This window comes from Cotesia glomerata, linkage group LG3, assembly GCF_020080835.1.
Source record: "Cotesia glomerata isolate CgM1 linkage group LG3, MPM_Cglom_v2.3, whole genome shotgun sequence".
Taxonomy (NCBI): domain Eukaryota; kingdom Metazoa; phylum Arthropoda; class Insecta; order Hymenoptera; family Braconidae; genus Cotesia; species Cotesia glomerata.
Window position 1 is genome coordinate 6,438,068 of NC_058160.1, and position 23,368 is coordinate 6,461,435.

General features: G+C 27.4%; 1 protein-coding gene across 2 annotated transcripts in view; it reads left to right on the forward strand.

The window, feature by feature from the left end:
* Window positions 1-23,368, forward strand: part of LOC123260873 (1-phosphatidylinositol 3-phosphate 5-kinase-like) — an 83,321-nt gene that overhangs the window by 44,727 nt on the left and 15,226 nt on the right. The window lies entirely within an intron of this gene.

Below are 23,368 nucleotides of genomic sequence, written 5' to 3' on the forward strand. Positions count from 1 at the left end.
GAATATTAAACAAAAATTTCATTTGGTATATAAACGAAATTTTCATTTTATAATAAATAAATTTTTTTTTATAACATGAATTTTTATAAAAAAATATAGTCGAATTTACTTTCTAATCGAAATTACCCTAAAAATTTTTTTTTCTGAAGAAAATTTAACATTATGATATTATTTTTGCATAGAATATTTACTTGCAAAAAAATTTTATAAATAATTGTAAGAAAATTGAAATGGTTATTTTCATGAATTTATTGTAAAGCTAGCAAAAAATAAAGGACATGAGCCTATTCATTATATGAAAATTAACGATCTGTAGGGTAGAAGTACCGTTTGTGGCCACTGTACTGTTTATGGCCATTTATTGTTCAAGTAAACAATAGAAATGAATTTATATTTATAAACCATTACAAACTCAATTTGTTTTAATATAAATTTTTTAAAACTTAACAAAAATATGGTTATAATATTATAATTTTTTATAAATTAATTCAAATGTTAACTGGCTGGTTCTACCCTATTTTCAAATAAACGATATTGAAGCTTGGTCATTTTAATTTAGGCTCTGATGCAAAATCATTTTAACTTCGAATAAATAGTGTGGAGTGTTGTAACAGAAAACCTATACGATTGTAAAAATTTGATCAAATTCGATGCTAAAAAATTAAAATCATAAACCATATAGAAAAAAAAGGAAATAAATTACATACCTTAGGAAAAAAATACGCATGCGCAATATAATCTACTGTTTGTGTATTTACTTACGTCTGTGAAGGCTTCATGTGTAACAGGTCTATTAAAGTACAAGCTCAGACAAAATTTTTATTTTAAATACTGAACGAAAAATGAAATCATTTTGGTTTCGCGGAATCAATTTCATCAGAATGATAAATTAAATGCGGATATGAAACGTTTTTTAAAAAAGAAACATTGACATGAATTTTCTTAGCTTCATATTACGGGTGCAAAAAAATAGTATAATTACGAAACTATTGCATATGCACACAGTCTTCTTCTTGTTGGCTCGTATAAATTACAGTAATTCATGCGATATCGTTATTTATTTAGCGTCGTAAATTTTACCTTAGCAAAATAATACGATCTATCTATGAATTTTTTTTCAGTATCCATTAGAGAAAAAAAAAGTACTCAAACTCATCTGTACAAGATTCGAGTGCATTAAAGCTTATAAAAAGCAATATTATGTTGAAGAAAATAAGTAGCGGAAAAAATTGTTTGGATGATATCATATAAATATAAAGCATGGTATGGTATGTATTTATATTTTTTATTTCAAAGTTACGTGCTCAATTTTAAAAGTACATCACGCGTGTAAAAAACGAGTATAACCTGTTAAAAAGACTTGCCGATCTGAACGACGGGTTACTGAGTTGAGCGACGGAGTTCCGGCAGAGGCAGAGGGTTTGCCAACGAGAGTGGCGAAAGTACATGATGCGGAACCAGCCGTACCTGAAAACAATATTGCATTGTATGTATTTACTTTACTTGTTTGGATGTTAATCCAGGTCAGTAACTGCTGGATGTACATTTTGTAAAAAGATTCGCGCACACCTTACGTCACATCAAAGAAACTTTATCGAACTAACATAAAAGTGATAGTGTACATATAAATTGTTCATAAAAACTTATATTGAAACAATGCTCATATGTACAAAGAATAAAATTTTAGTAGAAAAGATAAAAAATTCGCCTTTGCGATCCATGCCGACTCGTTGTTAAATATTATTACATACATGTAACATATAAACCTGTGTTTTAAAAATTACGTATGAATATGAAGGAAGAAATTAATTAAACAAGTAATTTAACATTAATTGAACATACATATCCTGAGCAACTAAACTGCAAATGGTTAGGCAAAAAAAAAAAGATAAATTTAATTACGAAGTTATTCTCATATTGCATGTTCGAGAAGCTGATGTTACTCCGCTCGGTTGTAAGTTGTGATGATAAATAATTAGTTAATCTATTGAAGACTATTTTAATTATAATAGCGAATTCTGACGCTAAAATCATTATCCAGAGCTGTAATGAGCTCATAACTCATAACTAATGAGGAAATTACGCTCGACAGTATTACCATTTGGATATGTGTAATCTTATTGCATGCTGAGACAAGACTGGTTACGATCGACATCTAGTGTGTGTACTTTCTACGATTAATGAATCAGATGTTACTGAACTCGTTGTTATATCTAACAGGTTTTCCAGGTGCAACCGTATCAAATACTTGGGTAGGTCTTGAGATCTGTTAATTTATCATAATCGAGAATCAAATGATCAAAATAACGCTCAAAGTACCAGGTATTTTTGTACTACAGTTACTGTTGATTAATTGCAGTATAAAGTATATTTTAACTTAATCCGGAGACTTGCGCTAAGAATGGATTCAAATATAACGCAACATTTAAATAAAATACTCAAGCTTTATACTTACTATTTGCCAATATAATGAAGACTTGTGTGAATCTTTGTCGATCTTTTATAATTTAACATGGTTACTGAATTAATCAAAAGTTTCATACTTTAAATATTTCATTGAAAGCCATATGAATATAGAAAATCAGAATAAGCTTCAGGAAACATTATGATGTTTTTTTGTGAAAAAAGGAACCAAGTAGCCATTTGGTTGCATCTTTTGTGAAATTTCTTAGTTGTCGCGACACATAGTAAAACTACCATTAAATGTTTCTACCACAAACATATGTTTCACTGCACAGTAGTGTCATAGAAAAGCTGTGAAATCTTCTCTGAAAGACATCCCGTAACATTTAAATTACATTCTATAAACAAAGGTTAAAAATAGCAAGTGAGTTATTGATAAAAAAGTAGTAATTGCAACGATGACAAGCCTGAAATGTCGATATCAATGTACACCTAGATGTATTTATCTCTATTTTGATCGTGTTTCTTATGCTAAGACTACCAGTAAGATAGTCGAATTAACCTAAAGTATGTGGTTTCAATGTAGATGTTAATCTGCTCGAAGTTTTAATTGGATATACTCATTATAATTGGATATACTTAAGAAATCTAAGCAATGTAAGTCATTCTGTACCACAAAATGCTGAGTAAACTGAAAGCACAGAGCAATATTATGCCGCACCTACTCATACTACATTATTTGTACATATATGTGTACATCAAACCCGTAAGTTATATAAGTTACACACATACATGTGTGTACAAAATGCTTTCTTATCAATTAACCTTGACTGCTTACTGTAACATTAATTATGTTTAACTTCCACAAATTATATAAATACTCACTATATCTCAATACTTTTGACTTGATGTCCTATAGATAATTAACTCAATTTTTCATGTATTAGTTGATGTAGTTTTTGTATTGGATTTTTATCTTAGAAAATGACAGGGTGATTATCATAATGACGTTAATAAATCACAAATGAAAAGTCTATTGATAAAAGTAAATTACAACATCGATTTTTTCATTACTGTAATTATATTGAGCTTTAGACATGTTATATGATTTATGATATATTTAAATAAGACTAGATTTTTTTCTGAAATGAAAATTCAACCTGTAAAGTCATAACAATATTTAAATGCCTAAATTAAGTAGATTTTTATGGATTTACCAAATTTCGTGACAGTGTTTAAAAAATACTCATTGTTCTCAAAATTTGACACTGAAACTATTTCAATTTTAGGCTTTGGATTTAGTTATTTAGTTATTCATGTCAATTTTCTAGTGTGACGCCTTGAGAGATTTTTGTTTTTCTTAGCATGGTGTCGTGTAGCGTTACTGGTACTTGAAAAAAATTTTTCAGTAAAACTTGAGTGTCTTAAGACATCCCGCTGAGTTTAGTGTCAAAATGTATCGACCGGTTTTTGTTATGACATCATTATACTGAGGGACTAACTGTGCGAAAAATTCATTGTATAGACCAGCATAAATCACCATTAATTTTTTTCATTTTAATGAATATTTGCATTCTTTGTACATAATACAGTTGAATATTTATTTGTTCAGTCACCAGACAAAAGCCCTAAAGATCAAACAAAATGTATTCAAAGTTCAAACATTAATTAGTACCATTATTAGGCAAGTGAAGCGAAGCTCTACATTGATGACAATTTTACTTTTTGGGGTATACTTGATGAAATAAACATCTAGAGATGTTAATCATCATTTTTGAAAAAAAATAATGCGTATAAATAAAAAAGTAAATTTTATTTTTGATGTATATTAAATTTTTTTGTTAAATATTTTTTTATTAAAAAAAATCATGTTTTTTTCTCAAAAGTGTTTTTTTTTTTTTATTACGGTTAGGTTTCTTTTCATTCTTTACCAAAATTGAAAATTCACATGCTATTTTAAAGCATATACTTTTCGCTATTAACAAAAAATGTTTTGCTACTAAATGTAAAAACAGAGTAGTAATGAATATCAGTCTTATTTCCTCGTTCATAAATGATCATTTTTTATTTGATTACGATATTGTGCAAAATATTTGCACGGGTCAGTTAGTATATTTTGATTATAAAAAAATAAATTTTACAAAATACGCTTTGAAAGCCTTTATAAAATTGTGTTTATAGCTAGTTTAGTATATTTGATATGATTGCGATAAAAAATTATGTATTTTTAATAAGAATCTTTGAGAATCGAAAAATTACTAATTTTAACCTGGATAATTGAAATTTAATAGCGAGTTTATTTACTTAGGCAAAAAAGTATAAATTTTTAGATGATGATTGTTTGTCCTCGTTGAAAGGCTGTAATTTTGATGTTTGGGAACAATCTGGCAGCTAGTATGAAAGCTAATGTAAAAAAGAATAGAAAAGGAAGAATATTAGGCGGAAGAGGCATGAGACCACCCGCATTGCGTTTCTAAAGGACTCTAAAGCAAAACGAGGGCGGCCATGATGGTTCCAAATGCTATTTGTTGTCGTCATTTTGTAGTAAAACAAGAGGGAATAGCAAAAAACCCCAGAAGGACTCTACTCCCTTTTATACTTTTATACTCATACTACCGTCTTCTATTACGCTGTGATGCTTTTCTTTTGTATATACACACCATACTATATATACATCCTTCTTTTTAGGTTTAAATTCTCCGCTAACTTTCGAGATCCTCATTTCATTCTCTTTTGCACTTTGCCGGTTTAGTTCTGTCTTGTAATGTGCCTCGATTCATGCGGAACAAATCATTGCATGCCCACGCACAAAGACAAGTTATTTAAATTTTACATATTATTCTTTTATGCATTTTTTGTTTCTTACAGTGCAATCGCTTTTAGAATTCTTCATTAAAACAATTGTTCAATTATTCGATGCCTGTGATTAAGTCATAATTCATAATTAATAATCCGTATATTTATACCGTTGCTTTTTTCTGTTTTCATTGTCTGTATTACTCAGATAATGAATATGTTAATTATAACCAATCATCTTTTTTTTTCTGTAACAGTCTTAATTTTTATTTATATATTTTTTCTCAACATAATTTAGTTAATCAAGCGTGCATGAAAGACTCGTGGAAAAAATAGACCTGCTTAAAAAAATGCTAATGTATAAAACATTTAAAAAAAAATGAAGATAATGAATTTCAATTTTTGTCTTTTATTTGCTAATAAATATTTGATTTTAGTTTAGTATTTTTAGGAAAAAAATCAAAATATTTTATTTGAAAAAAAAAAAGAAAAAATTAAAAAAATGTTCAAAATTTTTAAATTATTGGTGATTTGTTTGTGTAAAAAATTTTATAGGATTTAAGAGCATAAATCTGACAAAATAACATTTTTGTTTTCGAATTTTAGAGAACGAATAATTTTCTTTTGATTTTTATGCTTTTAAGTCATAACTAAATTTTTTCTAAAAAAAAAAGTATTAAGTCTAGTTAATTGAATAATATTTAAAATCTTTGAATTAAACGCTTCCGTTTTATTACAAATTGTCAACTCAGATGAACAAAACATTTCAGGGTCAATATTTCTATTATAAATAAATTTAATTACGCGAGTAATTTTATTTATTTCCATTATTCAAGCACATAAAATACATTACTAAAAATGGCAATTAATGTACACTTTTAAAATGATAAATCTTGGCTCACATTCACGTCACATTATTATTAACTAGCAGTCATAACAATAACAGTGCCTTTAGCATTATACACCGTAGATTAATAAGACAATAAAACCTGAAGAGTTTACAATTCTTTAATGAAGGGGAAAACACGTCCGGCCGGAAATACTCTTGACTTGCATCACGTAATCGTTCACATAACCATATACATACATACGTGTAATATATTAGTGGATTGGATGGATGCGACGACTAGTTGGCAGTTAAATACAATTGGCGCATACAATACAATGCAAAAAGTGAATACGTGTTGCATATATATGTGCGAATTTATAACACTTAGTTTGAGTTAGTAACAAACGCATTATATGCAATTCACATAGTGTTTAACTCAGAGCTTACTAATGTACTCGTTTGTTATTACGTTTGCAAGCTACACACCTACATGGTCATAAATGTCATCAAATGTTCATGTCTATTCCTTATCTGTGCATGAATTATACAGTGTACATTTTTTATCTATGATTAGGAGATTTAATTTTTGATATTATGTTAATCAAAATGATAACTTTTTTACCATTACTGTAATCGATGAGAATTTAACTGAAAAAAGTAGCAAAAAATATTTATGAATTACACTCTGGTAAAAAATTAATTTGATTCAAGAAAAAAAACTTTGGACCAAAAAGATCATTTTGAGGAGTTTTATTATTTTGAATCAAGCAGATAAAACCTTAAATCAAACAATTTTTCTTAGTTTAGTAAATTTTTCTTGATTCGAGAACTTTTTTGCTCGATTAAAGATAAAGAAATTCCTAAGAATGATTTTCTTGGTTTCGGATTTTTTCTGATAAATAAAATCAATTTTCCTATCAGTGTATAAGTATTAAATTTGGAAAGAAAGACATTTTCATGTAAAATAAATCATTGTTAAAATTAAAATTAAAATTTTTCATCACATGAAAGTTGAGATTTTCATTAAATTAAATTAAATTACATCGATTTCTTAAATATTTAATCTTTTTATTACAAATGATAACAGATAAAGTAATTTTATATTTCAATATCGACAACCGTAAAATGTGTATACAAAATTATTAAAAAAAAAAAAAAAAAAAAAAAAAAAACAACAACAACATTAAAAGAGAATTACAAAAAAGTTAGTTTGTATTACTGAAATATATCAGCCTGTGGTGCTCTCACATTACCAGACATAAACATTTTTGTGTATGAATTTAAAATGAAAGGCATAGTCGTTTTTTAAAAACAAATAATTTAGAACAAAATGTTTAAAATAAAATAACCGGTATGTATGTGCTTGTATGAAGTAAAATGTATGAAGTTTATGTCGAAAAAATATGCACGAAAATATTTAACTTTGACGGTTTCCAAGTGTAGGCATTAATTTTTTTAATTACGTTACAAACACAATTTATATACATCGTGGGGTTAGTATAATGAATGAATGAACACTACGTGTGATGTAGGTCTCACTGATGTGGAAAATTATACCCTTTCGTTTTAAAAAGTCATGAACTTTGGATTAAAACGGGGGTTAATTGTCCACATGCGACTATATTTGATTATTTTTATTATACTTAAACACATTTATTTTTCTCCGCAATAATAAATGTTTCGTATGTATTTTTAGTATCCTATTAAAATAAGTTATTTTATACTCAATCAACTTTACGGTTATTAAACGTTTACGTTTTACGTAAGAATAATTTCTCATGTCATTTATTCAATTCAAATGTTTTTTTTTGTAACCAAGTATTTAATAAATTAAAACAAGAATAATTTATGGAAATATAATAAATTGCTAAGTACGAAGTAAAGATACTGCAGATGACATTTACTTAATTTTTAATGTTTATCAAAATTTATAAGAAAGTTATTTTTAATTTTACAATACGAGGCATTAATTTTTTAAGAATATTTTAATTTCTTTCGGAGACAATGAATTAATTATTATTTTTATGAGTGATTCGTCTTTTTAGACAAAATTTTTAATTTTTAATTAGAATACGTGTTAATTCAATGAAATTTATTATTAATCAATGAAACTTCACAAATAAACATAAATAAACATTTGGTGAAAATAAACTTTAAATGGAAAAATGTTCTCTTAATAAAAGCGTTTATTTGAATACGCAATTTTATTTTTATAAAAATCCAATTTTCAAACTAACATATAATCAAAACTAAGCTTTAAGCAATGAACTTATATAACTGTATTAAATAATTTGCTATGAAGAATATCAAATTTCTCCGAATTAAATACTAAAAGAATTATAAAGATGTTACTCATAGCTAAAAAATTTGTTACTCCCCCGCAGGTACCTTTCAGCCGAAGCGAAAGAAGAAATTACTGGAATTCCTGGGATTTCAATAGATAGATAAATTTATCTATGCTAAAGCCAGCTGGCTAAATGGCAAAAATATATACATTTTACATAATAATTCAATGCAAAATAATCATATAGCAAGATTTTTAACTGATTATACACGCTAAGAAATATTTTACGGATATCGCTATGCAAGTATGGTTGTAAACATCATTTTGTACAGGATCCAAGATTTTTATTGGTTGAGATATGAGATTCCTGCGAAAAATAGTCAGTATTATGACAAAAATATAAGCGATAGTTTATTCGATGCGGAATTAGATTTTGAGAAGGACGTTATTCTTTTTTTACCGGAAACCGAAATTTCAATTTGCTATAAACAAAAAGAATACCTCAGTTTTTTGTTTATAAGTACAAGTGATAGTGAAAATATGAAAAAAGATTGTTAAACAAGAGAAAATTCCCTAAAAAAAAAAGTCTCAACTCCGGGAACTTAAGCTTCATAATCAATAATTTTAAACGGACGCGCCGACGCTAGGTAAGAGTGTAACCCAAAAATTTATTTTTTATAGTACAAAATATTAATTTAAAAATCTAAAATTATTATACAATCTAAACATTTAAAGAAACCAAATTTCGTTGGAAAAAAATTTTTTTATCGATCTTTCAAAAAGTCAAGCTATGGTTAATTAACTAATTTTTTCTGGTGTTCTGTTTTTATAGAAAACACCGTAGAAATTTAAACAATAGCTTTACAAATCTATTTCTTTGTAAAGCCATATGTTCTTATGTACTTTATTAATTAATTAATTAATGAGATAAATCCAAGAAATTTATAAAAATTGTTTACTTTGTTAGTTATAAATTTTTACAGTTGTTAAAATTTTTTGTTTACATTTGTTTTTTTTCTTTAATAAAAATATTGGATACTATTAAGTATGGTGTTTATAGCCATACTCGCATAGCGATATCGGCAAAATATTTCTTACCGTGTACAAAATCATATAAAGTACTGTACATGTGTCTTACAAACTTATAAACTAATTTTTGTATTAATTCGCTACATTTAATGTAAGGACAATAGAGATAATTTACTTTATTCTATTTCGATTCCGCATCAAGTACAAAAAATATTATTTAAAAAAAATGGATTATATTCGAAAGTAATAGTCTCTACTTATGCACTTGTAATTTAAAATACCAATGAACTCCGAGAGTTATAACTAATAGCTATAGTAATTAAAACATAATTAAATTTTTCTGTCCGGAAACTCACGTACATCCTGACGAGTTTGCTGAGAAGAGTAACAGGATAATCACTTGTATTACTACGATAGGAATAGGAAGATAAATTTTGAAAACCACGTTGGTTTTAAAAGAAGTTACAGCTGTTCTTTTCTATTTCTATTCATACACGTGAACCGGTATTCGCAGTTAAATATTATCGTGGGCTGTGGGTTTCCTTCCTTTACAATATACCTGAGTAAAGTCCTTAGTTGAGCTATAGCTATATATCTATATAGTAACTATCCCATGGACGTGACGAAGCACATGAAGTATTATACATGTATAGTTTGTACATTCATACAAATACAACATAGGACAAAATTTATATTATGGTTATGGTACGATAGTGGAAAGGCAAGGCGTCAGTGTGACCTCGATGTGTATTCTTGATCCTTAAATATATATATATATATATGCTCAGAGGTTGTGTAGGTCTTACTCCTATCTTTCTCACTCAATCACTCTCACTATTTTACTATTTCTTTCTCTCTCACTCTCACTCTACAACAGCAATGAGTTTTGGTTTAGGTCTAGGTTCTGTATAGTTGTATTATGTGTAGTAGTCATCACTACCCCTCTTAGTAACCCCCTTCTCCCTCTAGTTGCAGTGCCCCCCAAAAATAGGGAGCCCCCCTTCTCATTTTCCCGTCGACATTTTGAGTCCTATTTCAGTCGAACTCGTGTCCTGCTCCAACACACATCGATTATTTATAAATTTCGGCAGTGTAGTTCTTATTTATTTATTTATTGTTATTATTAATATTTTTTATTTATCCTTTTAATTGATAAATAATTGTTTATTTTTCATTTATCAAACTGGCCATTAAAACTTTTAATAAAAATAATATAATACAGTAATTGGAGTTTTATGAATTACTACAATTAGTAACTTTGATTTATAGTTCAACCATAACATTGATTATTGTAACAATTACTTGTTTGAGAAACAACTTCCGGTTTGTAGTGAAGTGCAATGATAGTTTAATTTTATTTAACAATATTAATAAATATGTATTTCTAGCGAGGTGGGTTAATTTATATCTCTGTGTGCCTATTTAATTATTCCGGAAGTTATGTAAGCTCAAGTCAATGTTGTGAGGAATTTACACGTGTTAATTAAACATATATTAGTGTGGATATTATTAACATGGTACATATAAAAGGGATTTAATCTGCAGTATTCAGGATTTATTATAATACTCTTGATTATTACCGTGTTATGCTGGCAATGTGAGTTTTTCAGAAAATATTTTATTTCATAGAAATAATGTAATTAATATTTATAACTATGCATACATATTTAATTTATAATATTCATTAAAAGTTAGGGTTAAAGAGTAAAAGTTTCAACATTAAAATGAGTATGTAATATGAAAAATGAGTTATTATAAAATTAGTAGACAGATGATTCTAGAGAATATTTTTAAAACATTAAAAATTTATTCTTTTAAAACTTCTATATGTATTTTTAGAATTAAATTACTATAAAACTCTTTAAATTGTTACTTGCAATTATTTTATGACAATTATTCATATTAATTTTTTATCCATTGTGTACATAACATTTTAATATTTTTTTTCTCTAATAATTTATTTATTGAAGGAAATTATAAAAATTGTTAGATATTTGTAGATTTAAGATCGATAAAAAATTTCGAAGTTATCTGTATTTTCAATTTAATGATATAAACAAAAATTAAAGATTTTTTCTTATAAACTAAGGGTCGAGCATGTCACATTTTAGAAAAAATTCTTACCTGGTTTATTAGTAGCCATTTTAACTCCGAAAAACAAACCCGAAAATAAGAATTTAAGAATTATTGAAATAAAATTTAGTTAATCCTCTGTGTACCTAAGGGTCTAAAGGCTTGTACTTCGACTTGTCTCATATTAATATAAGTGAAAATTTAAGTATTTAAGAAGATTCTTCTTAAGTTGTCTGGTAGTAAAGTGTACAAGGTATGACAAGTTTTAAATACAAAAGACACTTAAAATATAACCTTGTATTGAAGAACTTAAAACGCTAAAAATTACTAAGAGGTCATTAGCCTCAACTGTAATATATCATAAATCGTAAATATTAGAAACTAGATACAATATCTTTATGACTTGTCGTAATTCATGTAATATAAGTAACTGTAGATGTATGGATTTTACAATAGCCAACTAAGCATATTGTTTTGTTATTACACGGTTTAAAATTTTTTTTAATGTCAAAGATCAAATATTTGAATTATTTTTCTTGAGAATTTTTGACTAGATCTCAATATAAATATTTCGAAATAAATTATTTTAATCCGGAAGGGGATAAATTAACCCTGGCGTACCCACACAAACTCGCCTGCAGGTTTTAAATTATAGAATAAGCTTAAGCATAGATATAGAGGATCTTCGTTTGTGTACAATTCCAATATTGTACCAGCGATTTTTTTCCTAGTTATTATACGAAGGAAACGCTTTACTCGTACTAGCTGTGAGAATCTGTCCATTTTGGCTTTTAAAAGCAGCTGTTCCTCTCATATCTGCTCTCTCTATCTCTGTCCCTATGGCATTGAAGTATATCTTTTATCCTTCTCTTCTCGCTCCAGTCGCTCTATCACAACTTACAATTCTCCACTCGAGTTTATAGTTTAGTTCAACAGGAGTTGAGTTTCTGAGAGCAAACTATCGTTAAATATTATAAAAACGCCGTGTATTTACAAAAGATCCGAGCAAATAATAGCGTTTTTTTTTGTTCGATTATGCAATACCGATTTTTGTTTAAATATAAATTTACACGACGGAATCAATAAACGCAAACTATTTTTCTAATTTGAACGTTTTTTAAATTTAATTTTGTTGAATTGAATTTGGATTAAAACTACACATTCATAATTTTCAATTATTCGTTCATACTGAATTCATCATGCAAAATTTTCATGAAAGAAACGTCACATTCATCTGGATTAAAACTTTTTTTCAAAAGTAATTAAATGAATTAAAATTTTAATAATTTTTTAAAGTAAAAAAAAATTTGACAAAAGTATTTAAAATTTTGTAAATACTAAAAATTTCTTTGTAACTTTTCACTGTTAATTATATTATTGAATTATGAACTAATAAAATTTTATGGTAATGGTCTGGAAGTGGGGCTCCATCTGTTTGGCCCGTAAAAAATTTTGATGTGGCTTTACAAGATTAATCTTTTTTTATTGCTTTATTGAATAGTAAAAATGAAAAAAAAAAAAAACAATTTTTTTTTTTTCACAAGAATTATATTGTTAACTCAAAAAAATTTAATGGCATAAGGAAGGATCCGAAATTACTCTGGGTTAAGTATTCCCTTGAATTCTTAATCGTGAAGAAATTTTATCGTTGGCTCATCTTTTACACTCTGCTTCGTGTAAATCAAAACCAATTTTTTTTATATTACTTTTGATTTCTTTCATGTAAAATTTTTTAATTTGAGTTTGAGCTATTTAATAATTTTCTTCGAGACACATATCATTTCCATCACAAGTTAACTGTTTTCATTTTAATAAATTTTACTATTGACTGCAACAAAACAAAATAATTTTTTTACATTACATTATTTCAAAATATTTGATTAAATGAATACAATCAAGCAATGTTTCAAAATCATAATTATAATTAATAAAGTCTCAACCGGAAGTACTATGAAAAAAAATCAATAAATGTTGATACTCTCCAGAATGTAAATTACTTGTATGAAAAATTTGATAAAATATTTTAATTAAAAAAATAGTGTAATTAATTTATTTTAGTTTCTGTTCATGTCTCATAATAAATTCATTCCCTTCGTTCAATAATCTTCGTCAAAACAAATAAAAAAAAAATTCTCACTTTATTCCAGAGGATGTGAGTGTTTTTTTTTTGTCTTATCTCATTCGGTGAATTTTAATTTTTATCATGAATGTTTTAAGGTACAACATATAACAACACTGAATAGTAATGGAGCGTAAATAAAAAATTTATCTGTAATATTTTAACAAACAGTTTTGTCCATTTGTACGAAGTTTTACAAAGGGTCGTACTGTTGTAGCAAAATGCAAAAATAAATTATCTCGGCATCGTTAAAATTTAAAAATAAATTTGAATGACGTTTATATTTGAGTGACATATTTTAAAATGGTATAATTTTTTTATTCGACATTGACCACGAGATCCTGCTGTTGATCCGTATCATTGCTCTTGGAATTCATTCTCAACTCCTCAACAGAAGAATTTTTCACTGCTCGACTCTTGATTCTTATGATGTTATGTGATGTATCTTTCGTCTTGAGATGAAAAATAAATAAAAAAATACTTAGAGCACCGAGCTGAATTAGTATAGGCGCTACAAAAGTTAAAGATATAGAGAAGCACACCAGCAATATGTAGATTTTGATCATAGCCCTTGTGAACGTGTACGGAGTATGAATAAGCAAGCACCCTCTATTTTACTTTCTTGATCTACCAATACTAATACCTCCTTGAAACATTCACCATTTTCCTCTTCATATCATCTAACAAATAGCCAAGATTTTCTCCAGTGACGTCGATGAATTTTTATGACAAGAAAAAAAAAGATGAAATATCCTTGTTGGATTGCTAACCAATGTCTTTATGGTAATATTTTACCTCTTATCAGAGTATGCATACATTTCGTCGGAATTTTTATTTGATTTAAATATCAATTTAAATTTTATAAAAATATACACAATAGTTCAAGGTTATTTTTGGACTATTCGAAAATAAAGTTCCTTTCAGGTGTTCGTTCTATCACGCGATAGTTCGAACTGAGCTTCCTCACATATAATTATATGCTTGCACTAAATATCAGATTGCCGTAATTCATTGTCAGCAAATAACCTTGAATTGAATGATTAACGTAAGGATTGGTAGAAGTAATTAGTTTTAATGCAAAATAGTAAAAACTCTTTCGAAATTTTTGGATCGTGTCAAGATATGATTATAGGTAGATTCACCAATTTTTATTTATTTAGATTTTCAATGCCAACGCTTAAAAGCCAAACGGCCAAATAATAAATCACATCGATTTTATAGTTCACATATATGCTGGCAATAGTCTCATACATATAGAGAATATTTATTTTAATAATTTAATAAAAGTTCAAACGCAGCAATTTCATCGTTTTCCCAGTTCATTATTTTCCTTCTACCTCGGAATTTAGAAATAGCAGATGCTTTTATTTGTAATTTTAAAAGATTCCAGGCTATGTGATTTTATGATATCAATCGGTAGTCAAATAGCTCATATCAAAAATGAATTCTCATGGGAAATAGTAGTAAAATTTGGTTTTTAATATATAACATTGTTGTATTTAACTGCTCGTCGGTCTGATCGTTAAATATCCAAATCTTTCTTAATAAACATTTTATACAGAAACTTCGCGGCTGCCCAATTTTAAAATACAGTAACTGCAAAATTTTTATACCTGATTTTTTTTTAGTATTGTTGCATTTTTTATAACTTTTAGACCTTAATTTCAAGTATTTTTTCTTAAAAACATTTATATTCAACTATTTTCTATTCATAAATCAAATTTTTCATCAATTTGACGGGTAAACTTTTTTTTAATAAAAAAAATTGGAAAAAATTTTGAAATGTTAGTTACTGTGCTTCAAAATTGGGCAGCCGTTTCGCTTCGGCGAAAACTTCGGCGAAAAAAATAGCAGGCCAAATAGTATTTTATGGTAATTCATAATTTGAAATAGAAAAAAAGTGTTTTAAATCGTTGAATTTTTGAGGAAATTTTGTAAATTAAAGCCATAAAAAACGTCTACATTAACAGAACCGGGATTTTGTTCTTAATAACAGTTGGATCTAATATGTTTATCAAGTACAAAAAAGTGACCGAGTATCAAAATCCAGCCAAAAAGAGAATCAAAAATTATTTTAGAAAAACATATTTTTTAAATTATTTTGACAGTAACGTCTCTCGAATGAATTAACCCAATTCAATACGAGTTGTACCATTTGCCTTTTGTTTTTAGGAATAGAGCTGAATAGATTTTAGAATTGACTTGTACGATAGTCAAAAAATTATTGCAAGAAAACATTTTTATCAATGAAATTTTTTTTTCTTTGAGATTTCTCTCATACACTATTATAAAAATTACTTAAATAGCTTTTTAGGATCTCGAGGTGTAAAAATTTAATACACTCGATTTCTGAAAATCGGACTAAGATCATTATCATTAAAATAAGTACAGAATAAAAATATTTTTCCATGCATCTATAGAAAAAAATACACAAAACATAGTAAAGAAAACTTTTTTATCTTTTTATTTAATTGTTATCAATTTTTTTTTTATCTTGTCTTCCGTAACTGTTGAATATTTAGATTTTTCTTTGATGTATATTAATCAAATTCTGTTTCACTTCGTTTTTGTATTCTTTTATCAAACAGAATATGTAATTGAGTTTTAAAAGTTTTTCCCTGATTTTTTAATGGAATTTCGGGATAGAATGTTATGTAACTAAAACACTAAAATTCTTCTAAAAAAGTCATTTGAAATAATCCATAAAGATAAAAAAAAAAAAAAAAAACGTCTACATTAACAGAACCGGGATTTTGTTCTTAATAACAGTTGGACCTAATATGTAAAACAGTAGAAAGAAAAGAATTTAGTCTCATTCCTTATTGAAGATAATAAAGAATAAATATTTATATTATTTCTTTGGTGAACTTTGATTGGAGTATTGTTAGTTTCATTGGCAGCGGGCGTCTCATGGCAATGAACTTGATTTAATATTCGACGTAATGCGACGAGTGAAATGATTGTACAGGAAAGAGAAAGAGAAAGAGAGATGGAGATCGCGTACTGAGGTTATAAAAAAAGTGAGAGTAATGACACCGAAGCAAGTTTCACGTTGTATAGTATAAGTAGTTGGTATGCTCACTTTGGGACAAGGTTACTGTTACTGTCGGTTGATGGTTAACTTTGGTTCGTAGTCGGTTCGGTTCGGTAATGTATATAACTGTCGAAACAAGGAGCTTCAATTGCCAGATGAAATTACTCGGTCATAAATTCAATGAACTGATGATTGCGAAAATCCTCTATTCACTTTTATTTTTTTTTTTAATTTTTACGCAATATTTTACAAAGCCAGAAAAAATACTTGTGATAATTCAATATTTTTTTCTTAGTTTATTAAACTACATGCAAAATATGACTTTATTTTTAAAAATAAAAAATTAGTCGTTGTTATAACGTTTAGTCATTTTTATAAATAAAAAATTCTGTATAAAAGTAAATATTTTAAAATAATTCTACCAGTTTATATTGAAGTAATTACTCATGGTTTCTTCAAAAATATAATAAAAATTACAACAATAAATGTTTCTTTTAAAACATCTTATTTTAAACAAACTTAAATTTTAAATATTCGCTTTATTAAAATCAGCTATACTCTAGATATGAATAAGGAATTAAACTAAGTTGATAAAAAAATGAATATCTATTTAATTTTTATTTTTTCAGTAGGTCCTGGAATTTTTCTTTGAGTCAGGACAAAGTTAGGAAATTAAAAATACAATTTCAATCGTTACCTTGATGTATTTTGTATACGAAATCTAGAAACGGTAAAGAAAATTTGAAGTACATTTTTAGGGTGTCTATAAATCATAAGACTAGAAATATGACTTTTCAAAAACTGATTTAAAAAGTTCATTCACAGAAAAAGAGAAAAAAATTACAAGATAGTTGACAAAAGACATTCCTGTAAATTTACACAGAAAAAAAATTCTTGACTCAAGAAAATATTTAGACAGACTAAAACTATTGTATTGCGCAGAGTAAAATTCTGTACCAAAAAAAATTTCCGTGTCTTGTTTATCTCTATAGCACTCGATTTTCTCAGTTAAAGTAAACCTTTTTGATGCTATCTTCTTTTTAAATTTTTTCGATTTTTCAATCGTCAAGTATTAGAAACATGAAACAAAAAATTTTTTTAAGTTGTCTGTTAAAATTTTAACAAAAAAACAATTCCAAATTACAATAATTTATTGTAATTATAACAAAATATTGACTAATTTTTCTGTACAATTTACAAATTAAAATATTTCATATTATTACAATTTTTCAAAAAAGTGACAATTCTCAATCGCGATATTGCAATTCTGAAACAAATTTCATAAATATCTAAAAAAAAAGTCTACAATTTCATCTAATGATTTTTTAACTAACAAAAAACACATTCGTCTATAGCATCACTATTTTTAATTACATTGTTTTGCGCACTCTAATACAACAAATAAAATAAATAACAAATCCCATTATTATTTTCCAGACAAATATGACACTTTATTGTTATTAGACCATAATACAGAGTAAGTTTATTATGAACCATAAACTTTGTTTTGTTTAATTTTTTTAAACGATAATTTGCATCAAGCATCTTAGAGCGTGCTATCGGTTCTCTCTTCTAAGAATCCAGTCTCTACTCCAAGTTCCCTCTTGTACTTGGACCAATACAAATTTTTGTTCTCATTCGTATATAATATGACTAAACAGGTTTACACAGACTATCGCGAATACAGTTACAAGTCAACTTGCACTACAACAGGTTACACGCCTGTATTCTCGCCCACGTGTTTACATTTATCCAGTACATAGCATATAGTGTACAGTACAGTATTATGTAGGGGTACATATCGTATTCCATTTATTCAGCTAAACATATGCATATGCATACATTTACTCCGTTCACATGGCATTATTTATATGTTACATTAATGTGCGTATGTACGGCTTTAATTTTATTTATCCAGTTTTACTTATTTATCGTTTACATTAGTGATAACTATTACGGTAATTCACCGAAAGTGAGACTACAGTCCTTACCTGTCTTCTATTTGACTCTCTTTTGTCTTATCTATATCGATATATAATTAAAAGGTGAAGGAAAATTTTTCTCTGGTGTATTTATATGATAAAATCGATTCTCTTTGATTAAATTTAGTACCATTGGAAAGGTCTTGGCAAAAATTGGTGTCTCTTCACGATTTTATATATTTTTTATTGATAGTCAATTTTCTATGTTTAGTTTTTTGAAGTAGTTTTGAATGATTTGTTGTTTCTATAAGTTTGTTGCGTCATATTTATCTATTGAATATTGGTAATTGATATTGTCATAGCAACCTTTTTAATTTAATTTAATTCAAAAGTACTTTAACCATGCATAGCGTGATTAAAAATATCGAAAAAAATTCAGCTAATTTATATTATTAAGAGAATATAAAAAATTTTTTTCCCAAGATAGTCATATGATAAAATCGTTTTTTTTTTTTGTGAAATTTAGTGTCATTGCAGAATTCTTGACTTGAATTTGTGCCTTTTCAAGGTTTCATATCATTCTCACCGATATTCAATTTATTATAATAAGTATTTAGGCTGCATTCGAAAACACTCTATCTCTAGATATATAATTAAGAAATGACCTTGTATCTCGCGAACTATTGACATTTTTAAAGATATAAGCTCATCCCGATGTTACACTCATCGAGATCTTTCATTTGAGTACCCACATCAATTTTTCATATATTTATATATATATATTATATATATATATATATGAAAAATATATCAAAAATGCATATGGGTACTCAAATGAAAGCTCTTGATGAGTGTAACATCGGGACGAGCTTATATCTTTATAAATGTCAATAGTTAAGAAAGTACAGTGCAATTTAACAAAAGTCATCATTTAATAAAGCAAAATTTTATTCATTTATAGTTCACAAGTCACGGCAGTCACATAGACATAGTCACATAGTCACATAGACTGTGAGGTTGCTAATTAATATTATTATAATATATATTTTATATTAAGCTGTTATGGATGTAGTCTTATTGTTATTATCTCTGTAAAGTGTTTTGTTTTTATCTTGTCTGTTAAGCTAGGTTATTTTGTATTATGGCTTATTACATGGAAGTTAAGTACATACGTGTTATGTGTTCTTATTATTGTTACGCTCTGAAAAAATAAACAAACAAAAATGTTGTTAACTCAGAATTAAGTATTTCCTGTTTAAGAAATAAAACTTGATTATTGTACTCAGTAATATTACTTTACTGCATAAATAATAAATAAATGAATGATGTTTGATGTGTTGTAACACCTGAGACATCTCAACCTCAACCTCTACCTCTGGTTGGTGATTCTCAGCTGCAATGTTCAGCTGCAAAAAATGATACTTAAATACCAGGTACATCCGTCATTGATTTCCAATCCTTGGCACGTGCTTCTACATAAAGGGGAATACATCATCTCATCAATGTATATATGTATATACGTATGTATCTAAAGTGGTATAGGTCCTCTCATCCAGCCGCTACTCTGCTTGTCTCCATGTTGTCGCCGTCGTTCTCTTCATGATGCACATACCGCAGTCATCAGAAAGGAAATGCACTGTGTGCTTGAAATTCCGTTACGCCGGTCGATCAATTCAATCAAATTACTGATATTTTTTATTGCTGATTCTCAAGCTTGTTAATTTTGTTTTTAGATTATTTTTATTTGCAATTTTTGGCATTCAAACGCGTAAAAGGTTACAAAAATTGCTTAACCTTGACGAGTTGGGTATAAAGCATAACTTCACGTGCTTAGCGCTATGAGGTGTGCAAAAAAAAATTACGACTCACAAATATTTTCTTCAAAATATTAATATCAGTTTTCTCAACTAACAAAATGATCTATAAAATACATTCTTGAAAAAATTTGATTTTTTTTCGGAATGCGTGTTGATGTTTCTTTCAAACTTTATATCAAACCTTCAATTTATTGAAAAAGACTATAATACTCAATGCACAAAATAAGTTGTAGTTTAAATTTATTTATTTATTTCACGAGAATAATTCTAATTGGTAATTTAAAAATTTAAAGATTATTACTTCACATTATTAAAAATTTTTGAATTTAGTGTGCGTGCAATTAGCATAATTGAATCAATTTTAAAGTTTTTCTAAATTATACTCCATTAATTAATTTGATCAATATTATAAATATTTCACTTCATATCTTGAAAAGTGTCGTGGGGGTGTAAGAGATAAATATGTATTTTTTTCGCTGAAATGTTCTTTTTACACAGTGAAAAAGGTTCAAAAAACGAACTCTTAGATTCGGATTTTATCCTATAGATTTATGAAAATAAAAAAAAAGTCATGCATATCATAAATTATTCCACTAACTTTAATAAAAACAAAAAAATAAATCAGCATTAAATTTTTATTCTCAGCTATTTTTGACTATTTCCATAATTCTTTTCAATAATACAATGACATACTTGTAAGTAATTTCATAACAAATTATAGTTCATATAAAAAGTAATAAAATAATTTAGGGTTTTCGAGTAAATGTCAAAGCAATAGAAAAATATGTTGAAAAGGGTCTGTCAATCAGCTATTATTTGTGAACAGTCACGGGATTAGATGGAAAATATCTAACACCCCTACACAGATGTAGCTGTTGGTTTGATTATATTTCTCTATGCACGTTGACAAGAAGTAGAGATTCTAAATCCTACAGGCTTTCAAAATCACCTGACGCAATGAGTTATGTACTGACATATTTTCTTTGTTACCTTAGTCACGAGTACGGAATTAAATAAAAGATGTTTATTTTCAAATTTTCAATGAAATATTTTTGTTAGAGTTTGATAAAAAACGTGAGAACTTTTCAGATTAGTTCATAAATAATAATAAATAGAAATGATAATAATAATAATAATAATAATATTGATGATTAAGCTTTAATGAAAATCTGGGACTAATTAAGTTAAAAAAAGGGCTTAGTTATAGATTTATACAATTAGTGATAGTAGTATTATTTTTGTCAGTGCCTGATGGGTATCATCTTAGCAGTGTATTGGTAAATCAATATAATCACTATAGAGTATAGAGTGCGTAGATTTATACCAAAGGAAGGAGGGTCATGTAATTCCCAGACGGACGAATGGGTCATCAGCCACCCTTCCGTTAACTTAGCAGACAAGGGTAGCAACCCCTTTTGTTAGCTGGGTGCTATTTTCAGGGATTCGTCTCAACTTTGAATCGCAGAGAATAAACTGCAGCTGCCATTTATACTCTCATATGTTTAAGACAAGAGTCTACGTGGGTATAGGTCAGTTACATCATCAAGATCTCCCAACATTGCCAACAATTTATACGTTTCGTTTATACTCTATAGTATGTAATATCCCTCAATTTTATTTGAACTCGGCTATTGTTTATTCACCCTCCGATTTTCTATATATATTTATATTTTATATTTATACATAAATAACAACTATTGTGTTCACATCATATTTATACTTGGATAGTATCAATCGTTTTCATTTCGTATAATATTTCATATATTGATTTTTCTCTGATAAATATACGTGGGAAAATGTTTAAGCTATCGCGAATATTATGTCACTTGAAATAAATCCGAATTTATATGGGTCTAAAATAAATACAGTTCATGATTTAAGTTTTTTTTTTTTTACATTAAAGATGTTTTGCATTTTAATACTTCTTATGTCTATTAAAAGCTTGGAATTTTTAATTGAAATTTTTCTTAGTTACTTTTTAAGCTTGGAATAAATTTTTAGTTATTTTTTTTTATCTGACAATTTTTTAGGATTATTTTTAATAATTAAATTACTATAAAAAAAAATTCCACTTGAAAAGACTTTAAAAAATGTTCTTCATTCCTTGGTTCGAGTTGAATAGTAATCAATAGTATCAGGCCAACATATTCTTCAATTGTAATGCTTCTAGAAAAAATTTTCCATTTGATAATTATAAACACAACCACTTTTTTAATGAATAGTTACTACAACAGCAATTTATAACGTAATCTATAGTTGGCAAACATAAAAAAAACTTCAGCTTTCTGCAAAGACAAGCTAGGGTCAGTTTGGAATTATACTTGAAGAGAAGCTATAAGCAGTAGCATAAAATGACGTCCCTCTATTTCAAGCAGAATTTCATAGCAGTATGATTGTATGTACATGTACGTAGAGAGGCACATAAATAAAAACACTTGGACGCTATCATAAGAGATATAACATATAATTCCATGCCGACTTGACTTTTGATCCGTAACCTGCTCAACAATTGCTTGATTGAGAGTTATTTTGAGTTTGTTAGCTCGAAAAACGACTTTTGCTTTTTGTTTAATCTTATTTACGGATTTAAGAAACACAAATCAATCAAACTAAAATTTTTTTATCATTTTTTTCTAAACTATAAAATTATAAATATTTATAGCTCAACTGTTTCCAGCAAAAGATTATTCACGCGTATTTTAAAACAAAAATTTATTTTAAATTGGGATTAAAAATGAAGCAAACATAAAAATTTGATTAATTAGTCATAGCAACCATCTAATTTTCTTAGAGTCTATTCTATAGATACTGTAGGGGTGATGTTGATACTGCCATGAACAAGAATAGTGGATAGGATGCGTGGTAACACGGTGTAATGTATTGATTTAAAGTTATAGCAAATATATTTTCTGCATGACAACTCGAGCGATTTTTTTTTTGCTAGACCCAAGCGAATTTTCTTTCATTATGGAATTACAAATCGCGTGACCTTTGTCATTTTATTCACTTTGAATTTATAACACAAAGTAGTAATAATAATAATTATAATATAATAACGTAAA